Genomic DNA, 9,689 nt, shown 5'->3' on the forward strand with positions numbered 1-9,689 from the left:
CCCAGAAACCAATGTCCCCACTGTGGAAGGATGTGTGGATCCAGAATTGGCCTCCACAATCACTTACGGATTTATTGTTAAAACCATGTTTATGGAAGACAATCTTACTCGGCTACGAGTGATCGCCAAAGAAGAAGTACATAGATTTACCCTGCATAGTTAAACATTGAAAACAATTCTGTAATTTTTTGTGCGGACCACATAAAAGTTGTCTGCAATAAAGGGTGTTTCACTTTTTGAAAAATGTGAATAGCAGCCCCTGGTAAATCTGCCCCTCATTTCTCAAATACTTATGTTTAGTTGGGATGGCCCATGACAAAACAAATAGTTAAGATAAGCATCAGTGGGACACATTAGCTCAGTTGGTTAGTGTGTGGTGCTGACAGCTACATATTCCTGGACCAGATGGTCTTCAGGGTCCCTTCCAACTCTATGATTCCAAGAGAGGCACATTTATGAGTCTCCACCACCACCACCACCACCACCACCACAATTTCAGATACAACATTCATTGGGTTAGGCACCGCATTAGCAATGAACTTGGGAATGCTCATTCCTGGCTTTGGTGCCAAGAAAATCGTGATGAAGGACGAGTAAAGATATTGGGTCTACAGCAGGAGATTCTTTCATGCAGTCTTGGTGTGTGAGGCAAGAACAAACTTTCTCAACCATAGTTTGTTAAGGGGCTTAAATATATATATATATATATATATATATCCTATGGTACAATGTTGGCTGAATTTTCTTTCTAGTGTTAATAATGCTGCCTTTACATAGCTGCTAAAAAAAATAAATGCCACTGCTGTATTTGGAATAAGTGAATCAGCCAACTGTTTGTTTAAGTCCCATACAATATTCTGGGAGCTTAGCTTCTTTCAGCAGCTATATTTTAAACATGAACCAGCCAAATGACCTTTGTTGCTGAGCCCCAACTTTTACCTCTGGCTGTACCCACCAATGCAAAGTGGCCCCTGAAAGGCTGATCAGGAAGGAATGTGGCCCCCAGGATGAACATTTTCTCACCCCTACTCTAACCTGATTCCTGAGAGGGAAAGCAGGAGTCTCCATTATGCCACCTGCCCATGAAACATGTTGCAGATGGCATTGTATGAGATCTTCGCACATCACGAGAGGTGAACGCAGTGTGGATTTGAAACATGAGAGTGGCATCCAAATGGTTGGTTTCCTATTAACGGGGTTCCTGCGTCCTCGCCCACATCCTTGAGAAGAAACCAGGATCTTCCTTGTCATCACCAGTTTTCGTAGCCTTTGTCAATATATAGAAGTGCTCGGGTCAAACTTTAAAGGCTCCTTTGATAAACAGCAAGGCGGCTCTTTCATAGAGCGTTGCAGGTTTCCAGGGATTAGGGTGAGTAATTCTCCTATTGTTGTTGAAAGCCGCCATCAGTCATACTCAACGTTAGTCAACTGGTCCAAGCACATTGCAAAGCAAGAACTGGGATAGAGTGGTTTGATCATAAAGAACCCAAATAGAGGCTGAGAGAAAGGGAAACAATGTAGCATTCATAGGCAATATAAATAAGCTCCCCCCCCCCCATTTTTCTTAATTTATTGCATTGTTTTTTGAGTTAGGGTACATTTTCCATCCGTTTTCTTTCAGCATTCTTCGTCTCCCTGATGGCCGACCCCTGCAGTACCTCCCATGCAAATCTTTTTAAAACGCTAGACATCGATTTAACAGGGAAGGCTGTTTGAGAGTTATTAAATGGAACAGTCTCCAGGATCAGGAAAGGAGTTGGATCTGACAGAGTTCCCAAGCTGCTTATACATGTCCGTGTGAATAACATTCTTATTAATCTGTTAATTCTAGACTCAAGATACATTAGCACGGAGACAAAGAAAAAGGTTAGCCCTCTCCTCGCGCAGCCTCGGGCCTTGTTTGGTTATCACACTTCGCTGCACCACCTCACTGAAGACAGACCAGTGTGTCTTCATCTACCGCAAACATAAATAGTTCATTCGGTTTCGGCCTTGGTTGTTAAAGAGAGTTCGGATTCTCTGCTGCAAATTGATGCTGGTTGAATCCACTTCCATCATGCATCTCACCTGCATTGCCTGGCTTTTGGAAGCCAAAGGAAGCTGCTTTGTACAGCTCAGCAACTGGTTCATCTAGCTCAGTACTGACTACACTAACTGAGAGCAGCACTTCTCCAGATTTTCAGGCATGGATCCAGCCCGACCTGGAGATGTTGTGGATTGAGCATAGAGCTTTCCAAGCAAAGGAGATGCTCTGCCGCTGAGCTAGTCCTTCCCAGGAAGGCATGGCTTCATGAAGCATAACATGTCAAGGTTGAAGGTTCGATCCCCCTATGGGACAACTGTATGGCAGGGGGTTGGGCTGGATGATCCTCAGGGTCCCTTCCAATTCAACAGTTCTATGATTCTATTATCTCTCTCTCTTTCAAGAGAAATAAAGTGTCTCGAGTTGTTGTTTTTTAGGTGTAGAAACAAAACTCATGACAAATGATGCTGTTCCCTATCCCGTCCTTTTTGCCACATTTGCTTCATTGTGCGAATTTGTGCGTCCCCAGCCTAATAGCTGGGCAATATCAATTCAGTGGTAGACACACATTCAGAAGGGAAACTTTTTTGCCAAGGGGATTGAAGACCTAACTTCCCCATGGAATTCCTGCCTTTTCTTACACAGTTCTGTATTGCTCTGGGGAACTCTCGGCGGCCAGATGGAGAGGCTGTGGCCTCAAATTAATTTGCACTGGTGGTTTTTCCTCTTGGGTTACACAAGCGCAAAGAGAAGGTCTTGTTCTGCATCTGAAAATTCTGGGGCTTTGGCAAGCCACCTAAGGAAGGGAACATCAGGAGCATGGCACACAGGATGTGCACAGGAGTTTCAAGCCTAATGAGCACAGCAACTTGTCTCCTGCAGGTCTTGCCCCCATGAAGTAGTTACTGAGGCCGAAGGTTTTGCAGGTTCCCCCCCCCCAATAATAAAGAAAAAAAATCTTGTTTACCAGAGGAGAAGTAGGCGAACCACCAGGAGCAGCACAAAACTCCTTCAGATTTCCTTAACCCACCCCACCCCCCCAAGAATATATATGTACATGTTTATGCATCTATCAAAAAATGGTGATTGGATGCTGACAAAAGGAGCCTAATTGATCTTTTGCAACTATTGTACATTAAAAAAAGAACTCTGCCATTCCCAGCATAATACATACTGAATTAACTTCAACTTTCCATCTGTCTAGTCTGGAAGGGACACACAATAAAAGTAGACTACTGCATTGTTACATTTCTGCAAATAATCCAGTTATATCCACATCTAAGAAAGGAATCGTTTCGAATTTGTAAGCCTGAGTTTTTAAACCTCCTGGAAATAATTGTTTCCTACAGAGCACCCCTGAGCTGTGCAAGCGTGTTGCCACGAGCCAGGATTGTTGAAATTATATGGGAACCCTGCAGGCAACAGCTGGGTCCTGCTACATATTCGAAAATGACCGATAATAAGCACCATGGAGACTCCCCTAATACCAGTAATAGCAGTGTCAGTTAAGTCAGCCCGCCGAAAGCATGTGTTTTACGTTACTCTCCATTCCTGACTCGGTGGGTCAGAATGGGGAGCAAGTAATGGCAGTACAGACAACAAGCTTCCAAGTTTACTGAGAATTAGCTTACCGGTATATATATATAATCTGGAGATCTCAAACTTCCTCTAAAACTTTAAGCTATGGTGGTGGTAGTGATGATGATGATGACGACAGTGACATAAATAATGCAGGGCACTTCATGCAAATCCGTCTTAACCCCCAACCCTGCTGCTAAGTAGGAAAGGTTAGCTCCCCCCTCAAACAGTCACCTGGAACACATTTCCAAGATCTCCTTGCTAACCCAATTTCCCATTCGCCACCCCCCAAAACCCTCCAACGAAATTAAAACGGCATTCTATGATCCTCATTCACTGGGGGTCCTGCTCCTTGAAATCCGTCACCGAGGCTGTGGTGAACAGCATAGGTATTATTTTCAATTTAGTTCGTCCTGTAATTCCACGAGCTGGTATCTGCAAGCAATTTTCCAAAAGACTCCTTCCACCCCTCACCCCCACCCCTGCAACAACTATAGTTGTTAAGAGGCCATTTTGAGGGTCCTGTGTGCCTTTATAGGCTATTGTATGGGTCGGACTCTTAATATGCAGATCAACTTCTCCTCTTGCTGCAGAGGGTGTGGCACAAACCAGATTAAAACACTCTACACAAGAAATGTTTCAAAGCCACTGCTGCCTCTGCCTCATGAATTAGTGAAAGGAGGGTGTTCTGGAGGGTGGGTACTATCACTGAGAAGGCCTGCTTCCAAGTGACAATCTTGCAAAGCACTAGCAGAGTCTCCTCTGAAGATCTTAAAAGATCAACTTCGTCTGCACTGGGGAGGCTGCTAGGTGCCTGGTTCCAGATTACCGTACTTATGGCTTTAAATGCCTGCAGCAAAACCTCAGAATTGAGTCAGTAGCTAAGAGGCAGCCAATGTAGATGTTTCTCAGTACGATGTAATATGTGTAAAAGCTCAGCATCCTCAGTTGGTAGAACACAAGACTCTTGATCTCAAAGCCATTGGTTCAAGCCCCACATTGGGCAAAAATATTCCTGCATTGCAAGGGGTTGGACTAGATGCCTCTAGTCTAGAATTCTGAGATTCTATCCTCGCAACTGCAGATTGCACTAACTCCCCACTTTTGCCATTACGGTTTTTGCCATACGGTTGGTACGTGGGTCAAACTTAAGGAACAATTTGATGCATCTCAATGGACAAAGATCTGCTCCATCATCTCTTTTAGACTGGTCTCTGCCAGCAAGTTGGAGAATTCTTTAAAAGTCATCCATTGGCGGTATTTTTTCGCCAGCATGTTTGGTTCTTATTGCAAGATCAGGATCTCCCTTGTGCTGGCGAGGCTGTGGAAGCACATGGTGGAGTCCATAAATTTTGGAAACAAATTATTGCAGAAATCAGTACACTTACCGGTAATGTGATTCTAGGTCCTACTCTGTGTTTTATCTGTTTTTGGTAAAGGCAATGTGGATCTTATATGTAAACAGTTAATTGTATATCTGGCAGCTGCTCGTTCAGTAATCGCTCAGGGCTGGAAAGATGCTTCGTGTTATACCCTAGATAACTGGGTCAAGAAAGTTGTTCTCTGCTATTTCAGACATTGACACATAATCTTTGTGTTGCTAGGGGTTACGCCAGGCCAGGCATAGGCAAACTTGGCCCTCCAGATGTTTTGGGACTACAACTCCCATCATCCCTAGCTAACTGGACCAATGGTCAGGGATGGTGGGAGTTGTAGTCCCAAAACATCTGGAGGGCCAAGTTTGCCTATGCCTGCACCAGGCTTCCTCAAACTTGGCCCTCCAGATGTTTTGCGACAATTCCCATCATCCCTGACCACTGGCCCTGCTAGCTAGGGATCATGGGAGTTGTAGGCAAAAAACATCTGGAGGGCTGCAGCTGAGGAAGCCTTGGTTACGCTGACCCTTCTGATTTCACCTGTTTTGTGAGCGTTTTATTAAATATATGACATCTGCAGTGACACGGTTGGCAAATTCCTTCAAAATATGATTCTGTTTGGCAGCGTCTGTAAACAGGCAAGAACTTTCTTCTTGCCCCGCCCCCTATTTTCTTCATTGTAAGTTGTATTTTTATACCCTATTTATATTTTTATATTTTTATAATTTCATAATTGCACCGTTCATTTACTTCCTGATTTTGTTTTGGTTTTTTAAAAAATCATTTTACTTTATCATCAAAATCTCATTGTGTTGTATACATGATTTTGTTGTTAATGTCCATTTTTCTTTTTGTGTATATTGTCTTAGTTGTTTAGAAAAACAATGTAATGTAATGTAATATATAGATCACCATCACAATGTGTCAGGCTCCAGGGAATCCGATCGCCCCCCCCCCATGGCAGGCTACCAGGGATTAAGTAGACAAGAAAGCTCTTACCAAGTATTTTATTCAATATTCACAGAGAGAGGCTTAGGAATGCTGTCTCTTGGAGTAATGGCATGGCTCCGGGTAATCTCCACCCTCCTTCCCTTCTCATTCGTCCCCCGTGCCACCGCCCCCTTACGGGGGCAGCTTAAAACCTATTGCCTCTTAGCTCACTGCTCGCCGGGTTCTGGGAGAAGGGAGGTCTGGAATGCTTTCTAGTGGTGACGTGGCAGCCAGCTGCTCCTGCTCAGCTTCCCCCCCCCCCTTCCCTCATCATTTCCCAGCTTTGCCCCTCTTCTATCTCTGAGCTGTGCCCTTCTGCAAACCACTGTTGTAAATCAATACTGCTTCCCTCTTCTCTGGAAGGTTCCACCATTCCTCTTCAGCCCAGTCCCTGACACAATGCTATCTGTATCCAGGAACGGCTGCACGCGGTGCACCAACCAAAATCAATAATTGTTCCAAGCCACTGAGGTCATGTGGACCTGTAGCGATGGATTTAAGAGCACCCGAAAACTAGGCACTTGCTCCATAAGATGGAGTACCCTCCCTCCTCCAGAGCTGGTACACCGCCCAATTCCTGATCCAGGGAACAGCACGTACATAATGCTCAGATCTTGCCAGACTTCAGTCACCATTTAATACCTTTCAACCAGCCCATGACTGTATGCACACATCACTTCCAGACGTGTGCAGAAATTGAGGTGGGCATCATCAGCATACTGCTGACTCCTTGTCCCTAAATGACTGCCCCCACCACTGATATTAAATATTGGGAACAAAACCATGCTTTGTACCACCCCCTCACACAACGAACAGCATGTTGGTTGGGGCTGATAGGAGCTGGGAGTTTGAAAAGATCTGGAGGACGCCAGGCAGAGAAAGGCTGGCACACGCCAATGCATCTCAAAGCCTATTCCAGGCTGAAAAGCAAGGCATATGTATATGGTTGGATCCTGGCCATCAGCATACTTTGAGTAGACCCACTGGAATCAATGGGACTCAAGCTGGCCATGACTAATGTAGGACCCATAGATTTCAATGGGTTTACTCTTCAAATGTAATTTATGTCCAGGATCCAACCCAACAGAAATGAGAAACAGCATTTCAAAAGTATAGGAAGCAGATGTTCCAACTTGAATAAAATATTGGGGGGGTTGAGTCCAGGTAAGCCCCGCCACACAGAATCGATCACAAGATGAGGCACACATACACCATTTAAATGGCAATGCCCATCAATTGGGGAGGGGCTGGCCCCTTCAAATACTTTATTGGGGGGATGGCCCTTATGATAGGAAGGGTTTTCGTTTTGGTATCCATTTTCTAAAGCGTTCTGGTAAAAGTATTGGTTCACTCTGCCTCGAATAAAGATTGTCTATGGGGAGGGGGAAAACATAGGTGATCTCAAGTTACCGCAAATAGCAATAACAAAACAGTAATATATTCTGTGTCTGAACCTTGCTTCTTTTTCTGCAGGGCAGCCAAAACTTTAAAAACGAAAAGCGCTGCGGTTTAAGACGAAACCCAAAGATTTTCTCTTGCAAATTTACACACACATCTGGCTCTTCTCTGCCCGTCAGCCTTGCATCAGCTCGGGCGACGGAGGCGTCTGCTGCCCGCCGAGGAAGCCGCGGCCTGGTCCGCCTCCCCTCCCCGTCGTGGAACTGGAGCCACCGGCAAAGTTTACGCAGAGCAGCACGCGACCGGCGTGTGGCGGAGAGTTCGCAACAGCGGCGCCTGGTGTTCCGCAGAACCGGGCGCAGAGGCGGGAGGGCGGAGACACAGAGGGCGGGGAAACCGAGGGGTTACGTGGGGGTGGGCGGTTGGCAATCTTGTTACCTAGGGGATAGGCGGCGTGGAGGAGTCCAGAAACCTCGTGGAGAGGCTTTGCTGCGCGAGGGCAAAAGAGGAGCCGGAAAGGGGGGTGGGGGTCATCAGCCGTGCGCATAGCAAGCAAAGGGGTGCGCAGTGCAAAATAAAAAAATTTGATATGGAATATAAAAAGAGGAAATGAGTCAGCAGCAAACTTCGAGGGGGACGAGCGTGAACGAGTGAAGCGGAGGTGGGAGGGGGGAGAGAGATACCGCTTCTGCATGCAGCTTGGTAGCGACGCATTTCTACCGCCACCCCTTAAATAAAAATAAAAGCAATTAAGTTGATGGTGAGAACTCTGAAGTTTTCTAAGGTGCCTTTGCGCCCCTTTCCCACTACTCTGACTGCGCCCAGTTACTCTTTAAAAAAGAAAGAGGCGGGGAAGGAAAAAGCAAAGAGCACAATGTGTTTCTTGTTACGCAGCCCAGCCCGGCTTTCCCCTTTCTCTTTTTTTTCTGTATGGATTACATCGTAATATTAAGCTGCAAGTTTTAAGTTCTGGACAAACAATCTCTTGTTGCATCTCTAGGACGCGCGGAGGGGGGGGGAGTTGATGAATTCCCACAGATGATGTTGCCCAAACAGTGATCGGCTTGTGACTTGATTTCAAACATCATGATGGCTGGTTGGTGTGTGTGTGTGGAAATGGAAGGAGGGAAGTGGGGCAGGGAGGGGAGGTCAGTACAGAAAAGCGCTTTGAAGGGGAAAGGCTGCCTACAGCAGGATTGTTTCTACAAGCTAATTGTACTGAGTGCAGCTGCACAAAGCTGGATCAACAGTAATAGAAGGCGGCGCAGACTTCCTGACGCCAGCCCTGCAGAGCTCCCACCAACACTGGCAATTCCAGATTGTTTTCCAGACCTTATCTCTCCCTAGTTAATTTCTTTCGCTCACTCGAGTTTTGTGACCGGAACAAAAGTAACAGCAGAATCCTTTGTGAAAGCAGGAAAAAAGAAAAAGAAATGCTGTTCGAGATCAGCGCACTTCAGAGATTTCGGCAGCAGTATTTCGCAGGCATTCCTCTCTCTCCACCACCCCCCCCAACCCAGCCAGCGCGCGCGCCTCCATGAGCTGTCCTTCTCCCCTCGTTTTCTAAAACTTCTCTCTTTGAACAGATTGGCAATGCGATGCAAACAACAGTAAAAAACAAACAAAAAAAAACCCGTTGGCAAGTCACTGCCCTGGTTGTAAATCGGACAGGGTTCACCCAACCCCTACCCTGTGCAATTCTCGGATCTATTTACAGTGTGCAAATTCTATGGCATGTATGCAGCATGCGCAAGCAAACCTTTCTCCCAGGTAAGCGCGTGTAGGACTGTTTAGTGACTCGGAAAACGCATGTGGGATTCTGTCAAGATCCAGAAAATGCTGGGATCCTTCAGGTTCTAATAACTCCACCTTTGCATTGCATTGTTGCGGCACTATAAGAACTGGTTTTGAGTTTGCAACCCCCCCACCCCACTTTTTTTTTTTTAATAGTGTTTCATCCCCGTCATTCGGCTGTTTCCATATTAAAGCCACTCCCCATTTATGTGTGAGAGGTTTGTGAACCCCGCGAAGCAACGACTTCAACCTTAATCATTCATCTAGGTAACATGTTCCTTAAAAAGTAGAACCACTTGTGGGAGCCTTGCAATTAAATCTATAGGTAGTTGGTTAACAGCGTGGTGCTGATAATGCCAGCGTTGTGGGGGGCTGGGCTCGATGATCCTCATGCTCCCTTCCGACTCTACAATTCTATTACTCTATATAATCTTAAGTACATAGACCTGCTTTTAATACCTCCCCTCCCCCAAAAAATAAACCCTTTTTTTTTTAGTGTCTTTAGGATTTTGGAGTGTTGCGCCCAAAAT

The sequence above is a fragment of the Lacerta agilis genome, chromosome 3 (assembly GCF_009819535.1).
Source record: "Lacerta agilis isolate rLacAgi1 chromosome 3, rLacAgi1.pri, whole genome shotgun sequence".
In the NCBI taxonomy this organism is placed as follows: domain Eukaryota; kingdom Metazoa; phylum Chordata; class Lepidosauria; order Squamata; family Lacertidae; genus Lacerta; species Lacerta agilis.